Below are 13,019 nucleotides of genomic sequence, written 5' to 3'. Positions count from 1 at the left end.
AACCGCAAAGTTTCATCATCTCTGTACTGACAGGGTTTGGTGACTGGATATAAATTAATTCAAAGGAATAGTCAGAGAGGCGTGTCTTAGTTTATAATACAAAACTGTGTCTGTCTGTCTGTTTTATATACTTTGTATTTAAAGCACAAATGTATTAATAAAGTTCATTTTTCTATCAGTCTGTCTGTCGGTCTGTCTCTCTGTCCATCCATCTGTCTGTATGTGTTTCTTTCTCTCTCTCTTCATAGTAGGGATATTCAAAAATAAAATATATAAATATTTTTAAAAACATGTTGATTTTTCTGTCAGTCAGTCTATCAGTCTGTCTGTCTGTTTTATATACTTTGTATTTAAAGCATAAATTAATTAATGAAGTTGATTTTTCTGTCTGTCAGTCTGTCAGTCAGTCAGTCTGTCTGTTGTCTGTCAGTCTGTCTATCTGTCAGTCAGTCTGTCTGTTAGTCTGTCTCTCTCTGTCCATCAGTCTGTCTGTTTTTCTTTCTCTCTCTCTTCATCATTGGGATATTCAATATATAAGGCCATGCGCTTCTCCCGAGTGGCGCAGTGGTCTAAGGCTGATCCACTAGAGATCCTGGTTCGAATCCAGGCTCTGCTGTAGCCGGCCGCAACCGGGAGACCAATGGGGCGGCGCACAATTGGCCCAGCGTCGTCCAGGGTAGGGGAGGGAATGGCCGGCAGGGAGGTAGCTCAGTTGGTAGAGCATGGCGTTTGCAACGCCAGGGTTGTGGGTTCGATTCCCACGGGGGGCCAGTATGAAAATAAATAAAAAATAATAATGTATGCACTAACTGTAAGTCGCTCTGGATAAGAGCGTCTGCTAAATGACGTAAAAATATAAATATTTTTAAAAAACATGTAGATTACATGTAGGATACATAGGATACTAGTTGATTTACAGAACGATGCCGTAGTAAATGTATTTTATTTGCTCTTATTTAACCAGGTACGTCATTGAGTATACTTAAGCAATAAGGTCCAAGGGGGTGTGGTATATGGCCGATATACCACAAACCCCAGAGGTGCCTTATTGCTATTGTAAAATGGTTACCAACATAATTAGAACAGTAAAAATAAGTGTTTTGTCATACCCGTGGTATACGGTCTCATATACCATGGCTTTCAGCCAATCAGCATTCAGGGCTCGAACTACCCAGTTTACACATTTTCTTTAACAATAACGACCTGACCACGATAAGAGCGATACACCGTGTATCAAAGCAGACAGTTCTTTGAAACTCAACACATAAACAGAAAAGGTAAAAGACAAATGTACAACACTGGGTAGGATGTAACACATATCTATATAACGGTTATATAGAGCTTTGAATCCCTAAAAAGACGACACGTACCGCATGTAAGTTGTCTTGTTGTTCTGTCTACTCTGGGCGTTGTAGGGTAGGCTCCTTCCTGTTAACCGCAAAGTTTCATAACCTCTGGCAACGGTTCTGTTCTAACAGGCTTGGTGATTGGATAGAAATAAATTCAAACAAATAGGCAGAGAGGCGTGTCTTCGCTTGTATTACAAAGCTGTGTGTGTGTGTGTGTGTGTGTGTGTGTGTGTGTGTGTGTGTGTGTGTGTGTCTGTCTGAAGCTGTTTGTCTCTGTCTGTCCATCTGTCTGTCTGTCTCTCTCTCTCTCTCTGTCTGTCCATCTATCTCTCTCTCTGTCTGTCTAGGGCCTAGGTCATGTTTAAATTAAGGGATTAACATTTGCCAGGTATAATCTTTGGGATTTGACTCCTTGATGTTAAATTGGGAAATATATTTTTGGGTGGTGGTGGTGGAGGAGGAATAATGGTCTGGGGCTGTTTTTCATGGTTCAGGCTCCTTAGTTCCAGTGAAGGGAAATCTTAACGCTATAGCATACAATGACATTCTAGACCATTCTGTGCTTCCAACTTTGTGGCAACAGTTTGGGGAAGGCCCTTTCCTGTTTCAGCATGACAATGCCCCCGTGAACAAAGCGAGGTCCATACAGAAATGGTGTTTAGAGATCGGTGTGGAAGAACTTGACTGGCCTGCACAGAGCCCTGAACTCAACCCCCTTCGAACACCTTTGGGATGAATTGGAACGCCGACTGCGAGACAGGCCTAATCGCCCAACATCAGCGCCCGATCTCACTAATGCTCTTGTGGCTGAATGGAAGCAAGTCCCAGCAGCAATGTTCCAACATCTAGTGGAAAGCCTTCCCAGAAGAGTGGAGGCTGTTATAGCTGCAAATGGGGACCAATTCCATATTAATGCCCATGATTTTGGAATGAGATGTTTGACGAGCAGGTGTCCACATACTTTTGGCCATGTAGTGTATTTTTGGTTGGTGGAGGAGGTGATTCCTTCTTGATGTTAAACAGAGAGAATATATTTCTGGGTGGTGGTGAAGGTGATTCCTTTCCAATGTAACCCAGAGAGAATATCTTCAGTTCTCCTTTCTTCACCTCTTTCTTCCTCTTACCCGGAGAGAGACTCTTCAATGACACAGACTCCTTCCTAGAGTTACCCAATGACAGCCTCTTGATTGAGGGTGACTCCGTCCTCTTCCCTGCCAATGAAAACCTCTTCTTGGGAGTAAGGACCTCCCTCTTTAGGATCTCCACTGACAGTTTGTCCAGAGTAGGAAGAATGATGCTTCTCTTCTGTTTCTTACTGGATAGCGCCCCCTTCAGTTCACTCCAGGTCAACACTGAGTCCTGTTTCTTCTTTTGGCCATGTACTAATCCAGGCACTTGTGCCATCAAACCAATTTATCCAGAACGCAGCAGCCTGCCTGGTTTTCAACCTTCCCAAGTTCTCTCCTGTCACCCTGCTCCTCCGCACACTCCACTGGCTTCCAGTCGAAGCTCTCATCCACCACAAGACCATGGTACTTGCCTACGGAGCAGCAAGAGGAACTGCCCCTCCCTATCTTCAGGCTCTGCTCAAACCCTACACCCCAACCCAAGAACTCTGTTCTGCCACCTCTGGTCTCTTAGCCCTCCCACCCCTACGGGAGGGCAGCTCCCGCTCAGCCCAGTCCAAGCTCTTCTCTGTCCTGACACCCCAATGGTGGAACCAGCTTCCCTCTGAAGCTAGGACAGCAGAGTCCCTGTCACTCTTTCGAAAGCACCTGAAACCCTACCTCTTCGAATAGTATCTTAAATAATCCCACAGTCTACTGAAGGGAGTGGCTCTCCCATAGACACCAATGATAGCAGCCGGGTCCGATCTACTGAAGGGGGTGGCTCTCCCATAGACACCAATGATAGCAGCCGGGTCCGATCTACTGAAGGGGGTAGCTCTCCCATAGACACCAATGATAGCAGCCGGGTCCGATCTACTGAAGGGGGTGGCTCTCCTATAGACACCAATGATAGCAGCTGGGTCCGGTCTACTGAAGGGGTTTGGCTCTCCCATAGACACCAATGATAGCAGCCGGGTCCGATCTACTGAAGGGGGTGGCTCTCCCATAGACACCAATGATAGCAGCTGGGTCCGTTCTACTTAGTTCATTGAGGTCTCACTTCCGTTTCCTTTTCTGTCTCTCTCTTTATCAGCTCACCACTCCCCGCCCCTCCCACTCAGAGAAAAGGGGTGTATTCATTAGTCTGACAAACCTTTTTTCATCAAAAAAATAATAAGAATTGGCTATGAAAATAGGAGTATATATTAGACGAATTCAGATAGTTCCCTCCCTGTTCCGATTGGCTCTGTTTTGGTTCTGTTAGGTTCCTAGTGACTACACACCAGAACAGAAGGATCCGGGTGTCTGGCAGGTTCAACTAAATAAAAACTAAATTCAGGGCAGCAGGTAGCTTAGTGGTTAAGAGCGTTGTGCCAGTAACCGAAAGGTCGCTGGTTCTAATCCCCGAGCCGACTAGGTGAAAAATCTGTCGATGTGCCCTTGAGCAAGGCACTTAACCCTAATTGCTCCTGTAAGTCGCTCTGGATAAGAGCGTCTGCTAAATGACCAATTATTTATTACACCATTCTGTACATATGTATAACATTTGCATGTAGCTGTTATGAATGCATAGAGCTGTTATGAATGCATGGAGCTGTTATGGACGAATGGAGCTGTAATGAATGCAGGGAGCTGTTAGGAATGCATGGAGCTGTTAGGAATGCATGGAGCTGTTAGGAATGCATGGAGCTGTTAGGAATGCATGGAGCTGTTAGGAATGCATGGAGCTGTTAGGAATGCAGGGAGCTGTTATGAATGCATGGAGCTGTTAGGAATGCATGGAGCTGTTAGGAATGCAGGGAGCTGTTAGGAATGCATGGAGCTGTTAGGAATGCATGGAGCTGTTAGGAATGCAGGGAGCTGTTAGGAATGCATGGAGCTGTTAGGAATGCAGGGAGCTGTTAGGAATGCATGGAGCTGTTAGGAATGCATGGAGCTCTAATGAATTCTTATAGCAAGTTATGATACGCTATAGGGGCAATTATCACATCATGTTGTCATGGATATATATCAACGTTAACTGTGCATTGATGAGACGTTACGCCTAAATAGACAGACCAGACAGACAGTTCAGTACCTACATGAATCATTTATTGACCATTTTGATACCTTCTGGAAACAAAGCTTGTATTATAAGGAGGATGGGATCCATCCAAATCATTTGGGTTCCTGGATCATTTCACAGCATTATAAGGCTGCGTTCAGACAATGACTTATCAATGACCCAAGTCCAGCTCATTTAATCCCTACCATTGTGTCGCTGAGTTGTCATAATGCTTCAGCAAATGTACATTATCCTAGGGACATTGGAAGACACAATGTAAATAACCTAATTTATGTCCCTCTTACTGCCCGGAATGCCTCTGCTGATCCTACAGCTATTGTATGCAGTACTCATATGCCTATGAACCAGAGTAATACTGTTGCCACTGAGGTGGTGTGCCCTAGTAGGAAGTCCACTGTGTGCAGCTCACCCTGCACTAATAAAAATAACCAGAATATGTCTACCTATGCTAAGCTTCCCAGTAAAGCAAGAAAAAGAATGAAGCATCCCAGAAAAGTGTTAAAAATAGCCCAAGTTAACATATGTAGCTTAAGAAACAAGGTTCATGAAATCAATAATTTGCTAGTAACAGATGACATTCATATTCTGCCATCTCTGAAACTCACTTAGATAATACCTTTGATGATACAGTGTTAGCAACACAGGGTTATTACATTTACAGAAAATACAGAAATGCTAACGGGGCGGTGTTGCTGTCTATATTCAGAACCACATTCCTGTAAAGCTTAGAGAGGATCTCATGTTAAATACTGTTGAAGTAATATGGCTACAGGTTCACCTGCATAGACCACCAAATGCTAACAGTCAGTATCTGCTATAGACCACCAAATGCTAACAGTCAGTATCTGGATAACATGTGTGAAATGCTTGATAATGTATGTGATATCAATAGAGAGGTATACTTTCTGGGTGATTTAAATATTGACTGGCTTTCATCAGGCTGCCCACTCAAGAGAAAGCTTCAAACTGTAAACTAGTGCCTGCAACCTGGTTCAGGTTATCAATCAACCTACCAGGGTAGTTACAAACAGTACAGGAACTGAAATCATCAACATGTATTGATCACATCTTTACTAATGCTGCAGACATTTGTTTGAAAGCAGTATCCAAAATCCATCGGATGTAGTGATCACAATATAGTAGCCATATCTAGGAAAACCAAAGTTCCAAAGGCTGGGCCTAATATAGTGTGTAAGAGGTCATACAATACGTTTTGTAGTGATTCCTATGTTGCTGATGTAAATAATATTTGTTGGTTCGTGGTGTGTACTGAGGAGCAAACAGACACTGCACTTGACACATTTTTGAAATTGCTTATCCCAGTTACTAATAAGAATGCACCCATTAAGAAAATGACTGTAAAAACTGTTAAATCCCCGTGGATTGATGAGGAATTGAAAAATTGTATAATTTAGAGGGATGAGGCAAAAGATATGGCAAATAGGTCTGGCTGTACAACCGATTGGCAAACATACTGCAAATTGAGAAATCATGTGACTGAACTGAATAAAAAGAAGAAACTACACTATGAAACAAAGATAAATGACATTGAATTATAGTAAAAAGCTTTGGAGCACCTTAAATGACATTTTGGGCAAAAAGGCAAACTCCGCTCCCTTCATTGAATCAATGGCTCATTCATCACAAAACCCACTGATATTGCCAACTACTTTAATTATTAGCAAACTTAGGCATGACATGCCAACAACAAACGCTGACACTATACATCCAAGTATATCTGACCAAATTATGAAAGACAAGCATTGTAATTTTGAATTCCGTAAAGTAAGTGTGGAAAAGTATTATTGTCTCTCAACAATGACAAGCCACCGGGGTCTGACAACTTGGATGGAAAATTACTGAGGATAATAGAGGTCGATATTGCCGCTCCTATTTGCCATACCTTCAATTTAAGCCTACTAGAAAGTGTGTGCCCTCAGGCCTGGAGGGAAGCAACATTTATACCCCTACCTGAGAATAGTAAAGCCCCCTTAACTGGCTCAAATAGCCGACCAATCAGCCTGTTCCCAACTCTTAGTAAACTTTTGGAAAAAATGGTAATTGACCAGATAAAATGCTATTTTACAGTAAACAAATTGACAACAGACTTTCAGGACGCTTATAGGGAAGGACATTCAACAAACACAGCACTTACACAAATGACTGAAATTGATGATAAAAAGATTGTGGGGGCTGTTTTGTTAGACTTCAGTGTGGCTTTTGACGTTATCGATCATAGTCTGCTGCTGGAAAAACGTATGTGTTATGGCTTTACACCCCCTGTTATATTGTGGATGAAGAGTTACCTGTCTAACAGAACACAGAGGGTGTTCTTTAATGGAAGCCTCTTCAACATAATCCAGGTAGAATCAGGAATTCCCCAGGGCAGCTGTCTAGGCCCCTTACTTTTTTCAATCTTTAGTAAAGCCAGTGTGTCTGTGTATGCGAATGACTCAACACTATACACGTCAGCTACCACAGCGACTGAAATGACACCAACACTTAACAAAGAGCTGCAGTTAGTTTCAGAATGGGTGGCAAGGAATAAGTTAGTCCTAAATATTTCAAAAAGCATTGTATTTGGGACAAATCATTCACTAAACCCTAAACCTCAACTAAATATTGTAAGGAATTATGTGGAAATTGAGCAAGTTGAGGAGACTAAACTGCTTGGAGTAACCCTGGATTGTAAACTGTCATGGTCAAAGCATATTGATACAACAGTAGCTAAGATGGGGAGAACTATGTCCATAATTAAGCGCTGCTCTGCCTTCTTAACAGCACTATCAACAAGGCAGGTCCTACAGGCCCTAGTTTTGTCGCACCTGGACTACTGTTCAGTCATGCGGTCAGGTGCCACAAAGAGGCACTTAGGAAAATTGCAATTGGCTCAGAACAGGGCAGCACGGCTGGCCCTGGATGTACACAGAGCGCTAACATTAATAAAATGCATGTCAATCTCTCCTGGCTCAAAGTGGAGGAGAGATTGACTTCATCACTACTTGTATTTGTGAGAGGTATTGACATGGCATCGGACACCCATGCATACCCCACAAGACATGCCACCAGAGGTCTCTTCACAGTCCCCAAGTCCAGAACAGACTATGGGAGGAGCACAGTACTATATAGAGCCATGACTACATGGAACTCTATTCCACATCAAGTAACTCATGCCAGCAGTCAAATTAGATTTAAAAAACGGATAAAAAATACACCTTATGGAACAGCGGGGACTGTGAAGCAACACAAACATAGACACATGCACACAAACTCATGATAACGTACGCACTATACACACATGTACACATGGATTTTGTGTTCTAGATATGTGGTAGTAGAGTAGAGGCCTGAGGGCACACACTTAATATGTTGTGAAATCTGTTATGAATGCATTGTAAAGTTTGTTCTCATGTTTTTAAAATGTATAACTGCCTTTATTTTGCTGGACCCCAGGAAGAGTAGCTGCTGCCTATGGGGAATCCATAATAAATATAAATGACCATGCTACCAATGGATCTTCATCTGTCATTCATGAAACACTAAGATACAGCCGAAGGACAATGAAGTCAGGTTACAACAGCAGCCAAACCCCTTCAGTAGAAAACCAGAGGTCCCCCTAAACCTACACAATGTCATTAGTAGAAGATATAATCACAGTCATTTCTTCTAAACCTTGACATGGCCCTAAATGAACGTTACAACAATCTGATGGACCCCTCTTTCTCCTCTTCTGTGTGAATATTGTAGGGCCTTAATGAACATTACAACAATCTGATGGACCCCTCCTTCTCCTCTTCAGTGTGAATATTGAAGGGCCTTAATGAACGTTACAACAATCTGATGGACCCCTCCTTCTCCTCTTCAGTGTGAATATTGAAGGGCCTTAATGAACGTTACAACAATCTGATGGACCCCTCCTGCTCCTCTTCAGTGTGAATATTGAATGCAGGGTAAAGGGGTCCAGTGAACAAGTCATTGTACGTGTGCAGGTGTGTCATAGCGTCAGAGGAGACGCTGTAAAATGACAGCGTGCTGGCCGGCCAGTCCAGAAACACCCCAATGCAATTAGTGGTAGTGGTGCCTTCTCCTGAATATGCAACTTCATCTATAGCAAACGCGCATTCTTCATTCAAGTCAATCAATATTTTTTATTGTTCTCAGTAAGGTAAGTAGGTCTTCCCATAATGAGAATGACCGATATTGCACGCATTCGACATTTGAGAAAAATAACGTTACTTGGATCATATCGAATCTATTAGATATACAACCAATTTATCGACAATCTAAGATGACTTGCTTCCTCATCATAATTAAGATCTCATTAATCTCATCTGCATTTTCATTGTTTATATTGCATGGTCTTGTTCTATGTAAGTGTAACAGGTCAAAGAATTACAGATTTTTGCAACCGTTCATTTTCTATTTTTTATTTTATTTTGTGAGTTGATTTCACCAAAATATTGTATTGTTCAGCATTTCGTGTAGTCTACAGATATTGGGAGAGTTAGTTGTGTAAGTGCGCCCTCTAGAGTTGGTTTGGTTATATGCGGAGGGAGGTCATGCTTTTCTCAGTCTGCATTGTACTCGGCTGGGAGAGGTATGTATTCACTTCGGCGTGACATAAACTTGATATACCTGTTAAAACTAAAACGTTTCAGTGCACATAGTAACTTGTATGTATATTATATGATGAGTGTACGTACATTTAATCAAGCTGTGTCGTGAATTTAGCCATTTTTGAGAGTTGAGAAATTGCTAACTTAGCTAACCTCGTGTTCTGTTTAGCTGTAAGTTAGCAATCATCATTCTATCCTCTTGTATGAAGCTCACGTTGTTCTTTTTATGTTAGGCGGATTCTGGTCGAGGGTAGAGTTTTGAACATTTTCTCTCTTTGATGTTGAACAGGTATGTATTCCCTATATCAGGTTAAAAATATGTGTTCATTTAAAATGTTTTCATGTATTGATTAGTGTTTAATGGCACTGAAAAGCTCAAATGTGAAGGATTACATGTTGCTTCGTGCATATTACTGTATGTATTACCTATTTGAAAGATGGTTTATGTCATGTTGCAAAGTATTAATGTAAAGGCTAAAAGCTCAGAGTTTTTGGCAGAGATAACATGAATATGACACATACATAAGATATACACCAGATGCAATGTTTATTTTCCAATGATGTTGTATTTTGTTCCTTGTATTTTTTAATGTGGTTGTACTCAGTCTGCATTGTACTCGGCTGGGAGAGGCGGATTCTGGTCGAGGGTAGAGTTTTGAACATTTTCTCTCTTTGATGTTGAACAGATTGAGAGAGTTGTACACAATAAAGTGCCTTCAAGTACGCCAGTGTGTTGTCTTCAGTGCACCGGAACACAACGCAGTAGTCGGCAACGAGCAGACCGCGCCGGCTACATTGGTGCCGTGACCCGGATTATCTTCGCTTCAGATCATCGCCAGGGTGATCGCCGGTGGTTGCTGTGACGAGTAGGAACCTCTTCGGAATGTTACAAGTATAAGGGCAAACATTAATGTGTAAATTGTAGCTCTTAATTGCTTACCTCAGCTACTTCTATCATTGTACAATTTTCTTTTTCATATTCACATGTTCTGGTGATTCACATATCATTACCATAGTCTATTACAACTTTCTATTTAAAAAAAAAAAAAAAAAAATGGCTGATGGCAAGGATGCGCAGACACCATTTAGTGTTGGAGATGCTGCAGGGGTAAGCCTGGGGAGGGGCAGGTTTATGAGTATGGTGGAGAGCACGCCGGTTAGGGGTGCTGGTATACTAGGCAGACCTGTACTCTCGTCCACACGCTTACGCACTGATGAATATTCCCCCGCACCACACATGCGTAGCTTAGGAGATGCTCCAGACATTGCAAGCAGCGTTAGTTCAGTGGGCTGTCCTGCATTTTCATACACTCACACCCAAACAGATGAACATTCTCCACGTCAGCCAGTGTCTAGTTCACATGTGAGTTCTGCAGACCTAGGGAGTCTCATCACACAGTTAGCTCATGAAATAGGAGAGAACATTGCTAGCCAATTACAGAGATCTGTTGGTAGTGCAGATAACCAAACCACTCCTACGCCTAGCCTGAACTTAGGATATGGACAGTCTGATTTGAACATGACAGGAGTAAAGTTAGTCATGAAGACAGATGTCAAAGAGCCGCCGTACTTCAGGGGTGATGGAACAGACAAACACACAGTGCATGAGTGGGAAGAGATTATGAGCGTTTACCTGAATAAGAGGGGTGTACACCCGCAAGAGCACTCCCAGGAGATAATGTCAAGACTAATGGGAAAGGCTAGAGACATTGTTAAAGTTACCCTGCGCAGTATGCCATCGCTGCAGCCAGCTGAGAACTCCAAGCTCGTCTTTGATATTCTGAAACAACATTTCAGTGAGTTAACCTACTCCTCTATGCCTTTAGCAGATTTCTATAACACACTTCCTCTGGCTGGAGAAAGTCCCATGGACTATTGGATACGCTTGAACAAGGCTGTGGATGTCGCAGATGAGTGTCTGAGAAGGCAGGGGCGAAACATTGAGGACCCCTCTCACGAAGTCACAATGATGCTGGTGAAACACTGTCCCGACCCCGCTCTTGCAAGTGTCCTAAAGTGCAAAACAGCTGAAAAGTGGACAGCAAATGAGATTCATGAACACCTCGTTGAACATCAGAGAGAGGCTAGAACAATGTGTCAAGCCAAATCTTATCGGCCAAAGAACATTGGTGCACATGCTCAGGCATTAACCACAGAGACAGTCGCTGCTGAAAACCCAACAGACCTTACTGGTTACCCAAAGGCAATGGGGCTTCCATCCTCTCCTCAGACAGAGAGCATCTGCATGCAGTCTCTCATTGGCTTGCTGGACCGTGTGCTAGAGCAGACGGCACACACAACAGCAGTCGTGCCACCAAGCAGGGGGCCAGCAGCCATTGTTCAGAGTAGATGTAAAGTCTGTCAGTCTGCCGAACATTCAACTACTGCACACTGTAGACAGGCGAACCTCTGTATGGGCTGTTACAAGCCCGGCCACTGGAAGAGAGAATGCCAACAGCGCCGGCCAAGAATTAACGCTCAGCCACAGTTAGCGCACACACCACCTAACTCTGAGCAAGTTGGAGCCAGTTTAAACTAGATAGCTCACATACGGAAAGGGGATGTGTGAGCGTTGAAGATTCAACCCTTGAAGAAAGTGAAGAATTGAAGGAGATGTATGTCAATGTCTGTAAAGCAATGTCTGATAATTGCACGGTAATTGTTCAGAATATTCACAGAGTTGAGACGTTCAGTGAGTTATTTCACGCACCGGTGACAGTTAATGGCTGTGCTCAGTTGCAAGGGCTCCTCGATACAGGCTCAATGGCCTGCACGATAAGTGAAGAGGCAGAGCAGAGACTACTATCGGATAGCGTCTTGACCCCACATCAAGAACTCTCACAGCATATCATCCTTGTTGGCTGTGGAGGAGTACAAGTGCGCCCCAAGTGCATGTATGACATGGAACTAAGTCTGTATGGGGTAAAGTGCATGGTCCCAGTTCTGGTGATCACTGGTCAGAAAGACGACATAATAGTAGGCACCAACATGTTGAAACGTGTACTGCATCAGCTGAAAAACGAGAACAGTTATTGGACTCTTATCTCGAGCAACACAAAAGGGTCTCCAGATGGCGAACAGTTTCTAGAAATGATGACCAGTCTCACAAGATGGAGGGGTGAAGATGTCCCAGGAGAAGAAGAATGGCGACCTCCGGATATGCACAGACTTTCGATGGCTGAATGCAAGAACTATCAAGGATGCTCATCCTTTGCCCCATCAATCGGACTGCTTGGCTGCCCTTGGCGGTAATGCTGTCTTCAGCACCATGGACCTCACGTCTGGATTTTATAACTTGCCCATGCATGAGGAGGACAAAAAGTATACCGCCTTCACAACACCATTAGGCCTGCACGAGTATAACAGAATGCCACAGGGGCTTTGCAACAGTCCAGCGTCCTTCATGAGGATGATGATGAGTATCTTTGGCGATCTTAACTTCAGCAGTCTCTTGTGCTACCTATATGATCTCTTGATATTTGCCCCCAATGAACAGCAGGCCCTCAGCAGATTAGAGGTTGTTTTCCAGAGGCTACGGGAGCACAATCTAAAGTTGAGTCCAAAGAAATGCCATCTGTTGCGGAGATCTGTGAAGTTTCTCGGACACATCGTTGACAGTGACGGTGTTGCTGTTGACCCAGAGAAGGTCGAGGTCATCACCAAAATGTCAAAGAGGGACTTGATGGAAGATGATGGCTGCACTCCTTCAGTTCGCAGAGTGAAGTCGTTCCTGGGGATGGTATTTTATTACCAACACTACATACCAAATTGCTCCTCCATCGCAAAACCCCTGTTTGCTCTCACAGCTGGCCAGAAACGGAGAGGAAAGGCCGGGAAGTACAGTCAGAATGCGGGAGTCTACAGAAAGCTCAAACCTGCG

The sequence above is a fragment of the Coregonus lavaretus genome, assembly GCF_964263955.1.
Source record: "Coregonus lavaretus genome assembly, contig: HAP1_SCAFFOLD_351, whole genome shotgun sequence".
In the NCBI taxonomy this organism is placed as follows: Eukaryota; Metazoa; Chordata; class Actinopteri; order Salmoniformes; family Salmonidae; genus Coregonus; species Coregonus lavaretus.
This window is presented reverse-complemented; position numbering follows the sequence as displayed.